The sequence below is a fragment of the Penaeus monodon genome, chromosome 39, assembly GCF_015228065.2.
Source record: "Penaeus monodon isolate SGIC_2016 chromosome 39, NSTDA_Pmon_1, whole genome shotgun sequence".
NCBI lineage: Eukaryota > Metazoa > Arthropoda > Malacostraca > Decapoda > Penaeidae > Penaeus > Penaeus monodon.
In genome coordinates this window covers 33,688,369-33,705,868 of record NC_051424.1, presented here as the reverse complement: position 1 = coordinate 33,705,868, position 17,500 = coordinate 33,688,369, and the positions used below count along the sequence as shown (strand labels likewise).

General features: G+C 45.9%; 1 protein-coding gene across 2 annotated transcripts in view; it reads left to right on the top strand.

Moving 5' to 3' along the window:
* LOC119597360 (solute carrier family 45 member 3-like) overlaps positions 1 to 17,500 on the top strand; it is a 55,862-nt gene that overhangs the window by 16,207 nt on the left and 22,155 nt on the right. The window lies entirely within an intron of this gene.

The following is a 17,500-nucleotide window of genomic DNA, read 5'->3' as shown; positions in this document are numbered from 1 at the left end:
GACGGAAGGAGCAGGGAGGAGGAAGGGAGGAGGGAAAAGGAGCAAGGTGAAGGGAGGGAATAGGAGCAGGGGGAAGGGGAGGAGACGGGAGAAGGAGGAGGAGAAGAAGAGAGGGAAGGAGCAGGATTGTCTGGGTGAAGGGAGGGAATAGGAGCAGGGAGGAGGAAGAGAAGGGAGCGAATGGATTGGGTAAGGGAGGGAATAGGAGCAGGGAGGAGGAAGAGAAGGGAGCGAATGGATTGGGTAAGGGAGGAAAGGAGCAGGGATGGATGGGAGAAGGGAGGGGAGGGGAGAAGGAGGAGGGAGGGAATGGGAGAGGGAGGAGGGAGGGGAAAGGGAGAGGGAGGAGAATGAAAGGAACTGGAAAGAGTAGAAGGAAAGGTGGGGGCAGGGTGAGAACGGAGGAGAGAGAAGGAGCTAGAAGAGGGAGGAGGAAGGGGATGAGCAGGAACAGAGAGGAAAAGGAGAAAGAGGCGGAGATGGAGGAGAACAAGAGAGAGGAAGGGAAGGGGGGGGGGGGTAGAGACATAAACGGAAGCATAAAGTTTTAGGGAGACAAATATGACAGTGCCAGTGATTGTCATAATCGTGATATTGATGAGCCTGGTGGCGATCAGAGGGCAGTGGCATCGGCGAAGAGGCTGGTGATGCTCAGGAGCCGTGGCCGAGGCCGTGGGACCCGCCGCTCGCGTGTGCGGGCTGAAACACCTGTTGGAGCCCCCCCCCCCCTTGTCTTCTCTGCATCTCGTCTCTCGCTTTTCTTCTCATCGTCCTCTTCACCCCCTTCCCGCTTCTTCTCTTCCCTTTCCTTTTCTTTCATTCTCTGTACTTATTCCGCTTCTCTCTTTTCCCTTCCTCCCCTCTCTTTTCTCTCCACTCCTCTCCTCTCCCCCTTCTATTCCACCTATCCCTCCCTCTTACCTCTCTCTCTCTCTCTCTCTCTCTCTCTCTCTCTCTCTCTCTCTCTCTCTCTCTCTCTCTCTCTCTCTCTCTCTCTCTCTCTCTCTCTCTCTCTCTCTCTCTCTCTCTCTCTCTCTCTCTCTCTCTCTCTCTCATTCTCTCTCTTCTCTCTCTCTCTCTCTCTCTCTCTCTCTCTCTCTCTCTCTCTCTCTCTCTCTCTCTCTCTCTCTCGTCTCCCCCTTCTATTCCACCTATCCCCCCCCCTCCCTCCCTCCCCCCCCCTCCCTCTCTCCCTCCCTCCTCTCCCTCCCTCCCTCCCCCCTCTCTCTCTCTCTCTCTCTTTCTCTCTTTCTCTCTTTCTCTCTCTCTCTTCCTCTGTTTCTCTCTCTCTCACTCTTTCTCTCTCTCACTCTTTCTCTCTCTCACTCTTTCTCTCTCTCACTCTCTTCTCTCTCTCTCTCTCTCTCTGTCTCTCATTTTTTCTCTCTGTCTCATTTTCTCTCTCTGTCTCTCATTTTCTCTCTCTGTCTCTCATTTTCTCTCTCTGTCTCTCATTTTCTCTTCTGTCTCTCATTTTCTCTTTCTCTCTCTCTCTCTTTCTCTCTCTCTTTCTCTTTCTTTCTCTCTCTCTTTCTCTCTCTCTCTCTCTCTCTCTCTCTCTCTCTCTCTCTCTCTCTCTCTCTCTCTCTCTCTCTCTCTCTCTCCCTCTCTCCCTCTCTCCCTCCCTCCCTCCCTCCCTCCCTCCCTCCCTCCCTCCCACCTTCCCTCCCTCCCTCCCTCCCTTTCTCTCTCTCTTCTCTCATATATATATATAATATATATATATATATATATATATATATATATATATATATATATATATATATATATATATATATATACACACACACAGAAATATATTTTATATTTGTACATATATGTGTGTGTGTGTATACGTGTATCTGTGTATCTGTGTATATGTGTCCGTGCGCGTCAGACACCTGCATCCTTTCCCTCCCGTTGCACACGTCGGCTTCACACAGATGTGCGTCCCTCCGCCCTTTATTCTCTCTCTCTCTCTCTCTCTCTCTCTCTCTCTCTCTCTTCTCTCTCTCTCTCTCTCTCTCTCCCCTCTTTTCTCTCTCTCTTCCCCCCCTCCCTCTCTCTTTTTTTCTCCTTCCCTCTTTCTCTTTCTTTCTCTCTCTCACTTTCCCCCCTCTCTTTCTCTCTCCCCTTTTTCCCCTTTTTTCCTCTCATTTTATTATTATTTTTTAATTTTTTATTATTTTTTTAAATCATTATTATTATTATTTTTTTTTAATTTATTGTTTTTATTTTATTATTATTGTAGTAGTATAGTAGAAAGTAGTATTAGTAGTAGTATTATCCCATCATCATCATCATCATCATCATTTTGTCATCTTTAAACATTACCCATTGCCAGGGGCTTTTTCCCACTACTACCACCACCATGCTACTACTTCTATTTCTTTTTTCTATTACTATTACTTTTAAAATTTTTACTATTACAAAGTACCTTTTTTCCTATTCCCTACTTTTTATTATCAAAATTTTATTTTTAGGTTATTTTTGTCCCTGTTTTTTTTTGCTCATTTTTTATCGTTTCTTTTGGAAGCAATTTTTTTCTTTTCCCATTTTTTGTGGCACAAATTTTTCTGCCTGAAAAATGGATTTTTTTTTAATAAAACAACCCAATGACCCAAAGGGAAGGGGGGAAATTTCCCTGCCCTTTTGATAATTTTAAATTTCCCGGGGTAAAACTAATTTAATATGGGTACTCTGAAATTTTACTTTTTGTTTGGGGGGCTTGCTGGAAAATTTTTTTCCCACGGGCCAACCCAAAGACACCCTTGCACTCAGCCCATTTTTGGTTATCTCTCTCTGTTTTTTAAATTTCGCTGAAAATTATGGCTTTTTGGGGGATTTATAAAGGGTTTTGGTAAAAAGTGTTATAATTTCATTTTTTTGGAAATGTTTTGGGGTTTTTGTTTACCAAAATGATAAAGATATCAGTATCTTTTTTTAAACCATTCTCCCTTCCCGGGTTTAAACCCCCCACCAAAACCAAAAGGGGCAAAAAGGAATTTTTTAAACACTTTTTAAAAAGGGCTTAATAAGATGCGGAAATCACATGACAAACAATAAAGGGAAACCCATCTCCCCACACTTAAATGTAAGTCGGGGAAATTGGGGTTCCCCCATTCCCCTGAGGGCAAAAACCCTTGTCATCTGTGATGGCCGATCCCTGCCCCTGTTGCTGCTTTTTTGGGGGGCCGGGAATTTTGCAGCCGAGGGAAAATTTGGGCCGGGAAAATTTTTCAGTTTTTCATAAAATTTAAGGTTTTTTTTTCCCCCCCCTTTTGGGGTTAGAACAACTCCACAAAAACACACACAACCCACACACACACACACACACAAACACACCACACCCCCACACACACACAAACACACCCCCACACAACCACAAACCCACGTTCCTTCCCCCCTCCTCTTCCCCCTTTTTCCCCTCCTCCTCCCCTCTGCCTCTTTTTTTCCCTCCTCTTCCTCCTCTTCCTCTTTTTTTTTCCTCTTTCTTTTCCTCTTTTTTTTTTCCTCCCCCCTCCCCCCTCTTTCTTTTCCTCTTCCCTCCCCCCTCCTCCCCCCTCCCCCTCCTCCTCCTCCTCCTCCTCCTCCCCCCCCTTCCTCCCCCTCCCCCCTCCTCCCCTCCCCCCTCCTCCCCCTCTGCCTCTTCTTCCTCCTTTTCCTCTTTCTCTTTTTCTGTCTTTTTTCTCTTCCTCTTCCTCTTCCTCTTTTCCTCCCCCTCCTCCTCCTCCTCCTCCTCCTCCTCCTCCCCCCTCCTCCTCCCCCTCCTCCCCCCTCCCCCTTTTCCTCCTCCTCCTCCCCCCCTCCCCCCTCCCCCTCCTCTTTTATCCTTTCAGCCTTTTGGTACCACATGCAGGGAGATAAAGTTCAAATCCAAACCCTTTTTTCCACATCCCTAGAAAGGCTATTAGATGTTAAGGCAATTTTTTATTTTTTTTTTCTTTTTTAGTTTTTTTTTTTTTTTTTTCATCTTTTCTGAAGGGCAATTACATGTTTTTTTTTTAAAATTTTTTTTTCTTGTTTTTTTAAAGGGTTTGGTTTTTTTTTGTTGACCCACTGGCCAATTCTAATTACTCCCCTTTTAAAGCAACCTTCGGGAAAGTTGAGAGTGAAAAAGAAGAAAAAAAAAGGGGAGAGGGTAAAAGGGGAAACCACAAAATTAAAGGGAAACTTAAAAAAGAAATGATGTTTAAAAAAAAGATTTTTTAAATGGAAAGTTTAATCCCATGAAATGTAAAAAATGAGTAAATCATGCATACAATTTAAAATGTAGATTATGCAAAAAAAAGGAGTTTTTTTGAAGGCGGGGGGTTTAGCCCATAATTAGCTTTTTTTAATTTGGGGTTTTAAATTTGGGTGTATGAGAGTTTATGGGGCCCTTTGGGGGGGGGGGGGGGAAGGGGCTTTAGGGCCCTTTTGGGGTTGCAAAAATGCAGAAAAAAACGGGGGCTACATAGCAGGGGGGGAATAATTGAAGGGGTTTTGGGGGCCCCCTGTAAGAGGTGAAAGGAAAAGGATTTTCCGGGAGAGCCCCAGAGGGTATTTCCCATCTTTCAAAATTCCGGGGGAAAATTTTCAAACAAGGTGAAAATTTTTTTTGGGGGCCATCATTCCCCTGTTTCTGTCCCCTCTAGTTTATTGTCCCCCTGTCTCTCCCCCTTTCCCTTTCCTCCCTCCCTCCCTCCCTCCCTCCCTCCCCCCTCCCCCCCCCTCCCTTCCTCCCTGTTTCTTTGGGTTTTCAGGATTTTTTAAAAACTAAATTGTTTTTTTAAATTCCCTTCCCTGAATATTTAAATTTTGCATTCCATTCTGTTTTTTGATTTATAAATTTTTTTATATCTAATTTCAGGTCGGGCAGTACAACTGTAAAAAGGCTACATCCTTAGTACAAGGGGTAAAACAAAAGGGTGTTATACTTGTTAACGGCTTGGACTCTTTTTTTTCTGGATTTTAAAACCGGACGCAGTAAAAGAACAGGACATTTTTATTTTTAAAAGGGTTTTATCGGGCCGCGGGGAAAGGTCACGGCCCAGCTCCCCGGAGAGAGGGCGGAGCTCCCTTAGTGCGTGGTAGTTTTAACACGAACCCCCGGGGTAAAACGAGGTCAGATAAAAAAATGTGCCCCCCCCCCCCCTTTTCCCCCTGGAGCGGGGGGGTTCTTTTTTTGGGCATTTGGATCCACGGGGGAAAACACCCCGTGGTCCACGGGGTTAAAAAAATAGAATTATCCACATCCTGTAACAGAAATAGAATTATCCACATCTTATAACAACTCTGCAAGATTTATAACTGTATATGAAGAAGAAGGAAAAGTTTTAAACTCATGCTATAAAACCCTACAACTGTAAGACGAAAAAATTTTTTTTTGCCCCAACAGAAACCCATGCCCCCTTTTGGAAATTTGGTTTAGGCTATGTTTTATCCTTTTATTGCACTAAATCAGGGTGATTTTTTTATTTTCCCTGCTTCTATCCCCCCCCCCTGTCTGTCTGTCTGTCTGTCTGTCCCCCCTCTGTCGGGTTTTGTCCCCTTTTCTCTCTGCCCTGGTCTTTCTGTCTGCCCTTCCGGGTCTGTCCCTTCTTCTGTCCCCTCTGTCTCTCTCTGTCTCTCTCTGTCCCTCTCCTCTTCTCTCTCTCTTCCTCTCTCTCCCCCATTCTCTCCCCTCTCTCCTCTCTCTCTCTCCTCTCCTCTCTCCTCTTCTTTTTTCTCTCTCTTCTCTCTTTCTCTCTCTCTCTCTCCCCTCGGCTCCCCTTCTCTCCCCTCTCTCTCCTCTCCTCGCTTTCCTCTCTCTCCCCTCCTTTCCCCTTTCTCTCTCTGCTCTTTTCTCGCTTTTCTCTCTCTCTCTCTTTTCGCTTTCTCTCTCTCTCTTTTTCTCGCTTTCTCTCCCCTCCTTTTCTCACTTTTTCTCTCCCCCCCCCCCTTCCCCCCCCCCCTTCTTCGCTTTCTCTCTCCCCTTCTCCTTTTTCTCCTCTCTCTCTCTTCCCTTCATCTCTCTCTCTCTCTCCTCTCCCCCTCTTCTCTCTCTCCCCCTTTTCCTCTCTCTCTCTCCTCTCTCTCTCTTTTCGTTCCTCTCTCCTCTCTCTTCCTCCCTCTCTCCCTCTCTACTCTTCTCCCCCCCCCCCTCTCCCTCCCCCCCCTCCCCCCCCCCCCCCTCCCCCTCCCCTCTCCCCCTCTCTCCCCCTTTCTCCCCCCTCCCCTCCCCCCCCTCCCTCCCTCCCCCCCATCCGCTCCCCTCTTATTTTTTTCCCCTTTTGGAATTTTTTGTCCCCCCATTTGACATTACTTTTGACTTTTTTTGTCCATTCTGTGTCCCTGAAATTCTTTTTAAGATACATTCATTTTTTTAAAGAAATTTAAAAATCCATCTCTTTACCAAATCTATTTTTCAAATGGTATTGTTAAAGGGCCCCTTTTTTCTGTCTAGTTTTTTTGGGGTTGTGTGGTGTGTGTGTGGGTGTGGTGTTTGTGTCTGGGGGGCCCTGTGTGAGAGTGTTCTTGCACCCTCCCGCCCCCTCCCTAACATGAAATTGTATCACTGAGTTTTGTAAAGTATGAGAACGGGCCCTTTGGGCCCTTGTCTTGTCAGCTGTTGAGACTTACCTATTTGTGTTTTTTTTTGCATAAGGTTTCCGATGATCCCTGATTGACCTTTTAAATTTTTTGGGGGGTAAAAGAGAAGAAAATGAAAGAAAGGGGTTTTCAACCTAAATGTTTTTAAATTTTTTTTTATTTATTTGCATTTTAAAAAGGAATCAAAAGGGGACATGAGAAAAACCCCTTGACCTGTGTCCCCCCCTTTGTTACCTGTGTACCCATGTTGTAGTGATTGGGTTTTTTTCCTGTGCTGTGGGGTTTTCTCATGGGGTCCAGGGCGTTTGTTTGTTTAATTTGCCCCTAAATTTTTGTAATTTTTAAAATTTTTTCAATTGATGAATAGGCCCCTTTAAATTTTTTTTTTCATTGGGGTTTTCCCTTTTTTTATTTATTTATTTTTTTTTTTTTTTTTATTATTTTTTTTTTTACATGAAGTGTTTGGTTTATGTTAACAATGAAAAATGGGGGGTAAAAGGGAAAGTGAAAAAAAGGAAGAAAAGGGGGGAATAACCCTATTAAAGTTTTTCCCCACCCGTTTTTTACTTATTTTTTGCACACCATTTTTCAAGGAAAAGGGCCAAAACCTTTAAAGGTTTTTCTCAGACAGTCCCTCCCGAAAACCTTTTTTGCTGCGGTCCTTTTCATTTAATTTACCCACTTTTTTATAGCAGTTTCCCTTACCGCATGTTTTATGCATGGGGGTTTCTTTTTTAAAGAGTATATATCCCAAGCCCCGTTAAATTGTGCCCTTTAAAGGGGGTTTTTTTATTTTTTGTATTTTAGTGTATCCTCTGCAGGTTGAAAGAGCGGGATTAGTGGAATGTTTAAACGGGTTTTTCCTTGGAATATTTGGCTCATTGACCTGGTAAAAATTTTTCTCCATTCCTTGGGTGCGAGGGGGCCGGGGTGAGGCTGGGGGAATTTTACTGGAAATGATGAGTAAATATGAATTTTAAATGTATTTTTTTTACATCTGTTTGGGCTGGTAGTTTTGGCAAATGAAGGTATTGCAGGGGGGTTTTTCATACTTTTTTTGAGCATTAATTTTCCCCAAAACCTTTTTCCCTCAGAAGTTTTTGGGTTTGGGTTTTTTTTGCATTTTTAAAAATTCGGGTTTTATAGGGAAGGGTTTTTATTTGTTTTTCTTTATTTTTTTATCTACTCCCTTTTTGTTTATTTGCTTTTAAAACAGATACAAAATAGGAATTGGGGGCATACATATATATAGGTGAACTAAAAAACATGCGCCACGCACACGCACCCCCCATCCCACGCACGCACGCACGCACAGGATCCTCACTCCCCTAAATCACTCACTCACTCACTCACCCCACTCACTCACTCACTCACTCACTCACTCACTCACTAAATTCCTCCTCACTCACTCCTCCCCACACACAAAACACCCCCACACAAAACACCCACAAACAAAAACCCACACACACACACACACACACACCCCAAAACCACCCCCACACACAAAAAGGGAGTGAAACGAGAGAGAAAGGAGAAAGAGAAAGGGAAAAAGGGGGGGGAAAGGGGGAAAGGGAAAAAGAGTGGGGAGGAGAGAGGGGAGAGAGAGAGGAGAGAGGGAGAAGAAGAAAGAGGGGGGAGAGAAAAAAAGAAAGAGGGGGGAAAAAGAAAAAAGGGAGGGGGAGAAAAAAAAGGGAGTTTAAAAAAAAAAAGGTTTGGAGGGGGTGAACGAAGAGAGAAAAAGGGAAAAAGGAAAGGAAAAAGGGGGAAGAAAAAAAAAGGGAGGGGAAAAGGGAAAGAAGAGGGGAAATAGAAAACACACACAACACACACACCCACACACACACACACACAAACCACCAACACCCCACACACACCCAAAACCAACCACCCCAAAAACCCCAACACCCAAACACAGAAAAGGGGGGAAAGTGAAGAAAAAAGAGAAAGAGAGAAAGAGGGAGAAAAAGAGGAAGGGAAAGGGAAAAAAAGAGGGGGGAAGGGAGAAAAAAGAGGAGAGGAAAGGGAGAAAAGTGGGGAGGAGAAAAAAGAGAGGGATGGGAAAAAAGAAAGAAAGAAAAGGGGAGGGGGGAAAAGGAGGGAGAGAAAGGGGGAAGGGGAGGGAAAAAAGAGAAAAGGGAAAGAGGGAGAGGGAAAGAGAGGGGGAGAGGGAAAAGAGAGAGGGAAAAGGAAAGAAGGGGGAAAAATGAAAAAAAAAGAGAGGGGAAAAGAATTTGAAATTTTTTGCAATGATGTTTTTTCTATCCTTGTTAAAAAAGCTGATCTGCCAAAAGCAAAATTTTTCCTTTTAGGGGAAAATTTTTCCTAGACAGAAGTTGAAGAGGTCCTCTACGGGTCCAAATAACTCCTTTCCCTTTTGAAAAAAAAATTTCCCGACCCGAATCCTTGATTCGTGGGATCCCCTGCTCCGCCAGCCTTTCATTTTATACAATTTTGACTGTTTTAAACTGAGGTGTATTGTTTTGAAGCACTCAAAGGTTTTCATAGAAACCCCTCCTCGCCTTCGATAGTTCTTTCCTAAGAAAAATGTCCCCGGGAAGGGATCCACTTCCTAGTTTTTTTTTTCCCCCCCGGTCCCCCCCCCCCCAAGAGGGTTATTTTGTTCCCAAACCCTTAATTTCCTACTGTTTTAAACCACCCCACCGCAGTTTTCCCCCCAAAAAAAAATAAACAAATATTATATTTTTAAATCTCATTTTGAAATAAAATCCTCTGGAATTCAATTGCGTCAGTTTTTGGAAATAAATCCGAGGGGCTCACCATGTTCACAAAGGCCCGGAGGAACACTGGGGGGGGGAAGAATGAGAGAGGGAGGGGAAGCCCCGAAAAAGGGGGAGATGAAAAAAGAGGGGTTGAAAGGGGGTTTGAAAGAGAAGAGAGAGGGAAAGGAGGGGGGGAGGAAAAAATAGGGGGAAAAACCCCAAATCCCAAAAGAGAGACAGACAAAAAAAAATAAAAAGGAAAGGGGAAGGAGAAACAAGAGAGAAAAACGCCCCCCCCCCCTTTTCCTTTTCCCCCTAGCGCAAACCCCCCCCCCCTGACCCCCCCCCCCCGCCCCCCCCTTTCCTCTTGCACTGACGCCCCGAAGGCATTCTCTGGTCTGGTTCGGCCCGGGTTTTCAGGGGGAAATGGGGTCGAGGAAGGGTCCGGAAAGGGGAAAGGGGACGGAAAGGGCAGGGAGGAGGAAGGGGGGAGAAGGGAGGGGGGAAAAAAGGACAAGGTGGGGGTTTGTAATAGGGGGCCAGGGGAAAAGGGGAGGAGACGGGAAAAAGGAGGAGGAGAAGAAGAAGGGAAGGAGCAGGGGGTTTTGGTAAGGGGAGGGAATGGGAAAGCAGGGGGAGGAAGAAAGGGAGCGAAGGGGATTGGGAAAGGGATAAAGCAGGGATGGATGGGAGAGGGGGGGGGGGGAGAAGGAGGAGGGAGGGAAAGGGGGGAGGGAGGAAAGGGAAAGGGGGAAAGGGGGAGGGGGGAGAATGAAAGGAAAATTTAAAGAATTAAAAAGGGAAAAGGGGGGGGGCAGGGTGAGAACGGAGGAAAGAAGGAGCAAGAAATCAGGGGGAAGGGGATGAAAAGGAACAGGGGGAAAAGGAGAAAAAGAGGCGGAGATGGGGGGAAAACAAGAGAGAGGGAAAGGGGGGGGGGGGGGTAAGACATAAAACGGAAGCATAAAATTTTAGGGAGACAAATAGGGGAGTGCCATTTATTGTCAAAAATCGTATTTTTGATGAGCCTGGGGGCGATCCAAGGGGGATGGCCTCGGCGAAAACTGGTGATGCTCCGGAGCCCTGGCCGAGGCCCTGGGGGCCCCCCCGCTCGCGTGGGCGGGCCCGAAAAAACCTGTTTTTGGGGCCCCCCCCCCCCTTTTCTTCTCTTTCATCTCGGCTCTCGCTTTTTTTTTCCCCATCTCCCCCCCCCCCCCCCCCCCCTTTACCCCCCCTTCCCGCTTCTTCTCTTCCCCTTTTTTTTTTTCTTTCAAATTTTCTTACTTTTTCCGCTTCTCTCTTTTCCCCTTTCCCCCCCCTTCTTTTCTCTCCACCCCTCGTCCCCCCCCCTTCTATTCCACCATCCCTCCCCCCTTACCTCTCTCTCTCTCTCTCTCTCTCTCTTCCCCTCCCCCTCTCCTTTTCCCCTCTCTCTCCTCCTCTCTCTCTCTCTCTTCTCTCCCTTCTCTCTCTCTCTCTCCCTCCCTCCCCCCCCTCCCTCCCCCTCCCTCCCTCTCTCTCTCTCCTCCCCCTCTCTCTCCCCCTTTTTTCTCTCTCTCTCTCCTTTCCTTTTCTCTCTTCCTCTGTTTCTCTCTGTTTTCTCTCTCTCCCCCCCTTCCTCTTTTTCTCTCCCCTTTTTTCTCCTCCTTTTCTCCCCTCTCATTTTTCTCTCTCCCTCTCTCATTTTCTCTCTCTTCTCCCTCCCCATTTTCTCTCTCCTCTCCCCTCCTCTCGTTCTCTTTTCCTCTCTCCCCCTCCTCTCTCTCTTTCCCCCTCCTCTCTTCATTCCCCTCTCTTTTCTCCTTCTCTCTCTCTCTTTCTTTTTTCTCTTGGCCCCCCCATTTTCTCTCTCTGTCCCTCATTTTTCTCTCTCTGGGCCCTTTTTTTTCTCTTTTCGTTTTCCATTTTCCTCTCTGTCTTCCCCTTTTCTCTCTCTGTCTCTCTTTTTTTCTCTCTCTGTCTCTCTTTTTTTCTCTCTGCCCCCTCATTTTCTCTCTCTGTCCCCCTCATTTTTTCTCCTTTTTCTGTCTCTCATTTTCCCCTCTCTGTCCCCTCATTTTCTCTCTCTTCCTCCCTTTTCCCCTCCCCGGTCTTTCCCTTTTTTCTCTCCCGTTTTCCCATTTTCTCTCTCGCTCCCCTTTTTTTCTCTCTTTTCCTCCCCCTTTTCTCTCTCTGTCTCCCATTTTTCCTTTCCTGTTTTCTCCCTTTTTCCTCTCTGTCTCTTTATTTTTTTTTCCTCTGTCCCCTCATTTTTTTCTCGGGCTCTCATTTTTCTCTTTTTTCTCTCTTTCTCTTTTTTCTCTCTCTCTCTCTCTCTCTCTTTTCCCCTCTCTTTCCTTTTCTTTTTTCTCTTTTCTTCTTTCTCCTCTCTCTCCCTTTTTTCTCCTCCTCCTTTTTCCCCTCTCTCCCTTTTCTCTCCTCTCCTTTTCCTCTCTTCTCTCTCTTCACCCCTCTCCTCCCCTCCTCTCTCTCTCTCTCTCTCCCCCCTCTCTCTCTCTCTCTCCCCTCTCTGGTTTTCCCCCTCTCTCCTCCCTCCCTCCCTCCCTTTCCCCTCTCTCTTCTCTCATATTTATATATATATATTTATATATATATAAAATTTTAATAAAAATATATATGTCCCCATGTATTTCATAGACATATTTATATATATTAATATATATATATTAAAATATATATAATATTAAAATATATAAAATATTATATATTAAAAAAAATATTTATTTTATGTTTTAGTATATATTATATATATATATATATATTATTTATAAAATATATAATATAATAATATATATATTATATTAAAACCCCACAAAACAAAAATATTTTAAAATTTTTTTTACATGTATGTTTGTTTTGGGTTTTGGGGTTTTATACTTGGGGGCTGTGTATCTGTGTAAAATTTTGTCCCCTGGGGCGTCCGACACCTGCATCCTTTTTTTCCCCCCCCGTTTGCACCGTCGGGTTTTTCACGATGTCGTCTCTCCCCCTTTATTCCCCTCTCTCCCCTCCCTCCCCCCCGTCTCTCTCTCTCTCTCTCTCTCCTTTTCTTCCCCCTCTCCCCCTTCTCTCTCCTCTCTCTCTCTCTCTCTCTTCTCTTCTCTTCCCTCTCTCTCTCCCCTCTCTCATTCCCCTCTTTTTCTCCTTTTCCCCAGTCTCTCTTCCCCTCCCTTTTCTCCTCTCTCCTCTCTCTCTCTCTCCTCCCCTCTCCTTCCCTTTTTCTCTCTCTTCCCCTCTTTCCCCTCTCTCTCTCTTCTCTCTCTCTTTCCTCTCCTCCCCCTCTTCTCTTTTCCTCTCTCTCTCTTTTCTCTCCTCTCTCTCTTTTTCTCTTCCTCTTTTCTCTTCTCCTTCCTTTTTTTTCCTCTCTCTCTTTTCCCCCCCTCCTCCCTCCTCCCTTCCTTTTCTCTCTCGTCTTTCCCCTTTTCTTCTCGGGCTTTTTCCCCCCTCTCCCCCCTTTTCCCCCTCTTTCTCCTTCCCTCTTTCCTCTCTTTTTCTTTTTTCCTCCTCTCTCTCTTTTTCTCCCCTTTTTTCTCTCCCCCTTTTCCCCCTCTCCTCTCCCCTCTCTTCTCTCTCCCTTTTTCCTTCTCCAAAACTTTCTCTCTCTCCTTTCCCTCCTCCTCTCTCTTTTCTCTTCTTCCCCCTCTCCCCCTCTTTCTCCCCCTTCCTTCCTTCCCCTCTTCTTTCCTCCCTTTTTCTCCCTCCTCTTTTTCCCTCTTCTTTCTCTCTCTTTCTTTTTTTTTTCCTCTCCCTTTCTCTTCCCCTCTCTCTCTTCCCTCTTCCTCTTCCTCCCCTCTTTCTCCCCTCTCTCTCTTTTTTTCTTTTCCCTTTTTCTCTCTCTCTCTTTTTCCCCCCTTTTTTCTCTCTTCTCCCTTTTCCCTCCCTCCTCTTTCCTCTCTCTCTCTCTCTCTCTCTCCTCCCCCTCTCTCCTCTCCCCTTCCCCCCTTTTTTTCTCTCCTCTTTCTCCTCTCTCCCCTTTCTCATCCTCTCTTTTTCTTCATTCTCTTTTTCTTCCCCCCTCCTTTTTCGCTCTCCTCTTTTTCCCTCTCTCTTCCCCCTCTCTTTTTTTCCCCCTCTTTTTTCTTTCCCCCTCCTTTTTTTTCCCCCTTCTTTCTTTCCCCCTCTCTTTTTTCCTCTCTCTCTCTCTTTTTCTCTCTCCCTTTCTCTCTTTTCCCTCTCCCTTTCTCTCTCTCTCTCTCTTTTTCCCCCCTTTCTCCCCCTCTCTCTCTCTCTCTGCCCCTCTCTTTTCTCTCATTTTCTCTCTCTTTTCTTCCCCCCTCTCCCCATCTCTTTTCTCTCTCTCTCTTTTCTCTCCTCTCTTCCCCTTTCTCTTTCTCTCTCTCTCCTTTCTCTCTCCTCTTCCTCTCTCTCTCTCCTCTCTCTCCTCTCTCTCTCTCCCCTCTCTCTCTCTCTCTCTCTCTCTTCCTTTCTCTCTCTCCCCCGGGTTTTTTCTTTTTCTTTTTTCTCCCCTCTCTTTTTCTCTCTCTCCCTTCCTTTTTTCTTCTTCTCCTCTCTCTTCTCTCTCCTCTTCTCTTCTCTCCTCTCTCATTCTCTCTCTCTCTCTCTCTCTCTTTCCCCCTTCCCCTTTCTTTCCCCCTTCTTTCTCTCTCTCTTCTCTCTCCTCTCCCCTCTCTTTTCCCTCTCTCTCCCTTTTCTCTCTCTCTCTCTCTCTTCTCTCTCTCTCTCTCTCTCCTCTCTTTTTCCCCCACATCTCTCTCTCCCTCTATCCCCTCTTTTCCTCCCCTCCTCTCTCTCTCTCCTTTTTCTCTCTTTTTCTCTCTCTCTCTTCTTTTCTTCTCTCTCATTCTCTCTCTCTCTTTTCCTCTCTCCTCTCTCCTCTCTCCTCCTCCCCCTCTTTTTCACTCTCTTCTCTCTCTCCCCTCTTCTCCCCCTTTCTCTCTCCCTCTCTCTTTTCTCTCTTCCCTTTTCCTTTTTCTCTTTTCCCCTCCTCTCTCGTCTCCCCTCTTCTCTCCTTCTCTCTCTCTTTCTCTTTCCTCTTCTCTCTCTCCCCTTTTCCCTTTTCCCCTTTTCTTTCTCTTTCCCTTTTCTTTCTCTTTCCTTTTCTCTCTCTCTCTTCTTTTTTCTCTCTTTTTCCCCCTTCCCCCTCCCTCTTCCCACCCCCCCTCCCTCCCGTATTTCTTCCTTCCCCTTTTTCCCCTCAAAATTCCCCCCCCCCCTTTTCTCCTTTAAAATTCCTTTCCCTTTCCCTTTCCCAATTTCCCCCTCCCCTCTCTCCTCCCTTTCTTTCTCGCCTTCTCCTTTTCTCTCTCCCTTTCTCTCTCTCTCTCTCTTTCTCTCTTCCCCTCTTTTCCCCTCTCTTTCTCTTTTTCTCTCCTCTTTTTTCTTTTTCCTTCGTCTCTTTTTCTCTTTTCTCTCTCTCGCTCTCTCCCCCTCCTCTCTCTCTCTCCCTCTTCTCTCTCTCTCTTTTTCTCTCTCTTTTTCTCCTCGTCTTCCCCTCTCTCTCTCATTCTCCCCTCTCTCTCTCTCTTTCTCCCCTTTTCTCTCCCTTTCGTTTTTTCTCTCCCCCTCCCCTCTCTCTCTCTCCTTTTCCTTTTCCTTTTTCTCTCTCTCTCTTTAAATTTTCTTTCTCTCTCCTCTCTCCCCTCCCGTTTTCCTCATTTTCTCTCTCTCTCTCTCTCTCTCTCTCTCTCTCTCTTCATTCCCCCTTTTTTCCCTCTCTTTCTCCTTCTCCCTTTTCCCCTTTTTTCTCTTCTCTCTCTTTCCTTTTCTCCTTTCCCCCTCTCTCCCCTCTCGTCCCCTCCTCCCTCCCTCTTTTCGGGCCCCTCTTTTCTCTCTTTGGGGCCCCTCTCTTTCTCGGGTTTTCCCTTTCTCCTTTCCTTCTTTTTTTTTTCTCTTTTCTCCTTTTTCCTCTTTTTCCCTTTTCCCCTTTTTCCCTTTTTCTCTCTCTCCCTTTTTTTCTCCTTTTCCCCCCCTTTTTTCCTCTCTCCCCTCTCTCATCTTTTCCCTCTTTTTCTTTTCTTCTCCTCTCTCTCTTTTCTCTCTCGCCCCCTTTTCCTCTCCCCTTTTCTCTCTCCTTTCCCCTTTTCCTTCTCTCCTCTCCTTTTTTTCCTTTTTCCCCTTTCCTTCTTTTTCTCTCCTTTTTCTCTCTTTTTTTTTTCCCCCCCCCCTCCCTCCAATCTCTCTCTCCCCCCTTTTCTCTCCCCCTTTTCTGTCTCTCTTTCTCCATCTCCCCTTTTTTCCCCCGTCTCCCTTTCCCCCTTTCTTCCCCCTCTTCTCCTCTCTTTCTCTTCTCCTCTTTTTCCCCCTCCTTTTCCTCTCTCTCGTCTGGTCCCCTTTTTCCTTTTCTCTCCTCCCTTCCTCCTTTTCTCGTTTTCCTCTCCTCTCTTTTTTTTTCTCTCTCTAGTCTCTGGTTTTCCCCTTTTCCCTCTTTTCTTCTCTCTCTCTCTCTTTCCTTCCCCCTCTTTCCCTTTTTCCCCTCCTCTCCCCCCCACCTCCCTCCCCTTTTTCTACCTTCTTTCCCCGGGCTTTCCCCCCCCCCCCTTTCCCTTTTTCTCCTTTTTTTAAAAACCTTCCAAAACCCCCCCCTTTCCCCTTCCCAACCCCCCTTTCCTTTCCCCCTCCACCCCCCCTCCCCCCCCCCCCTCCTCTCTTCCCCCCTCTCTCTTTGGGCCTCCTCTTTTCCCTCCTCTTTTTCTCTCTTTTCTATCCTTCTCCGGCCTTTTCTCTCCTTTTCTCTCTTTTCTCCCGTCCTCTCTTTTCCCTCTCTCCCCCTCTTTCTTCTCTTTCCCCCATCTTCCCCCTTCTTTTCCTCTCTTCTCTTTCTCTCTCTCCTCTTCTCCCCCTCTTTCCCCCTGTCTTCTCTCTCTCTTTTTCTTTTTCCTCTCTTTTCGTCCTTTTCTCTCTTTTTTTCTCTCGCTTCCCCTCCTTTTCTCCCCTTTTCTCTCCCCTCCTCTCTCTCCTCTCTTCTCCTCTTTTCCCCTCCTCTCCTCCCCTCTCTCTTTTCCCCTTTTTCCCTCCCCCTCCTTTCTCTCGCCCCTTCCCCCTCTTCTTTTTCTTTTCCTTCCCCTCCCGTCCTTTCTCTTTCCCCCTTTTCCCATCCCTTTCCTTTTGGGTTTTCCCCTTTTGGTCTTTTTTTTTCTTTTTTTGTTTTTTTCGTCCCTTTTCTTTTCCGTTCTTTTTTTCTTTCTTTTTCCTTTTCCCCTTTTCTCCTCGCCCCCTCCCCCTTCCTCTCTCCCATTTTTTTTTTTTTTTGTTCCCCTCTCCCTCCTTCCTCTCCCCTCGGCCCTCCTTTTTCGCCCCTTTCCTTTTTTCCCCCCTCCCTCCCCCACTTTTCCTCCCCTTTTCCCCCTTCTTCGACCGAAACTTCTCTTCTCTCTTTTTTTTTTTTTTTTTTTGTTTTTTGTTTGGTTTTTTGTTTTTTTTTTTTTTTTTTTTTTTTTTTTTTTTTTTTCTTTCCTTTAAAAACTCCTCACTTTCTCCTTTTTCATTCTTTTCCAAACCTCTCCTTTTCCCTCCTCCTGTTTTTCCTTTTTTTCTTCCCCTTTTCCCCCCTTTTTCCTTTTTTCCTTTTTTTTCCCCCCCTTTTTTTTATTTTAACCACCCCCCCCCCCTTTTTAAATTGGTTTAATTTTTTTTTTTTTTTTTTTTCATACCCCCTTTTCCCGTTTTTTTTTTTTTTTTTCCTTTTTCCCCCCTTTTTTTCCCCCCTTTTTTTTTGACCCCCCCCCCCCCCCCCCCCCCCCCCCCCCCCCCCCAAAACCCCCCCCCAAAAAAAAAAAAAAAAAAAAAAAAACCCCCCCCCGGGGGCCCCCCCCTTTTTTCTCCTTTTTTGGTCCCCCTTCTTTCCCCTCTCTTCTCTCTCTGTTTTCCTCTCTCTCTCTTCTCTCTCTTTCTCTCACTCTCTCTCCTCTCTCCCCCCCTCTCTTCTTTCCCCCCCTCCTCTCCCCTCTTCCCCTCGTTCCGTCTCCCCCCCTCTCTCCCGTTCCCTCCCTTTTCCCCCTCTCTGGGCCCTCTCACCCCTCCTTTTCCGGGTTTTCTCTTTTTCCCCCTCTCTCTCTCTCCTCTCGTCTTCCCTCACCCTTTTCTCCCCCCTCCCTCTCTCCTCTTCCCTCTCCCCCTCTCTCTTTTCCCCCTTTCCCCTCCTTTTTCCCCCCCTCTCTCTTTCTCCCCCTTTTTTTTCCTTTTTTTTCCCCCTTTTTTTTTCCCTTTTTCCCCTTTTGTTTCTTGGGTTTTTTTTTCCCTTTTTTTTGTGCCGTAATGTGGCTTTTTGA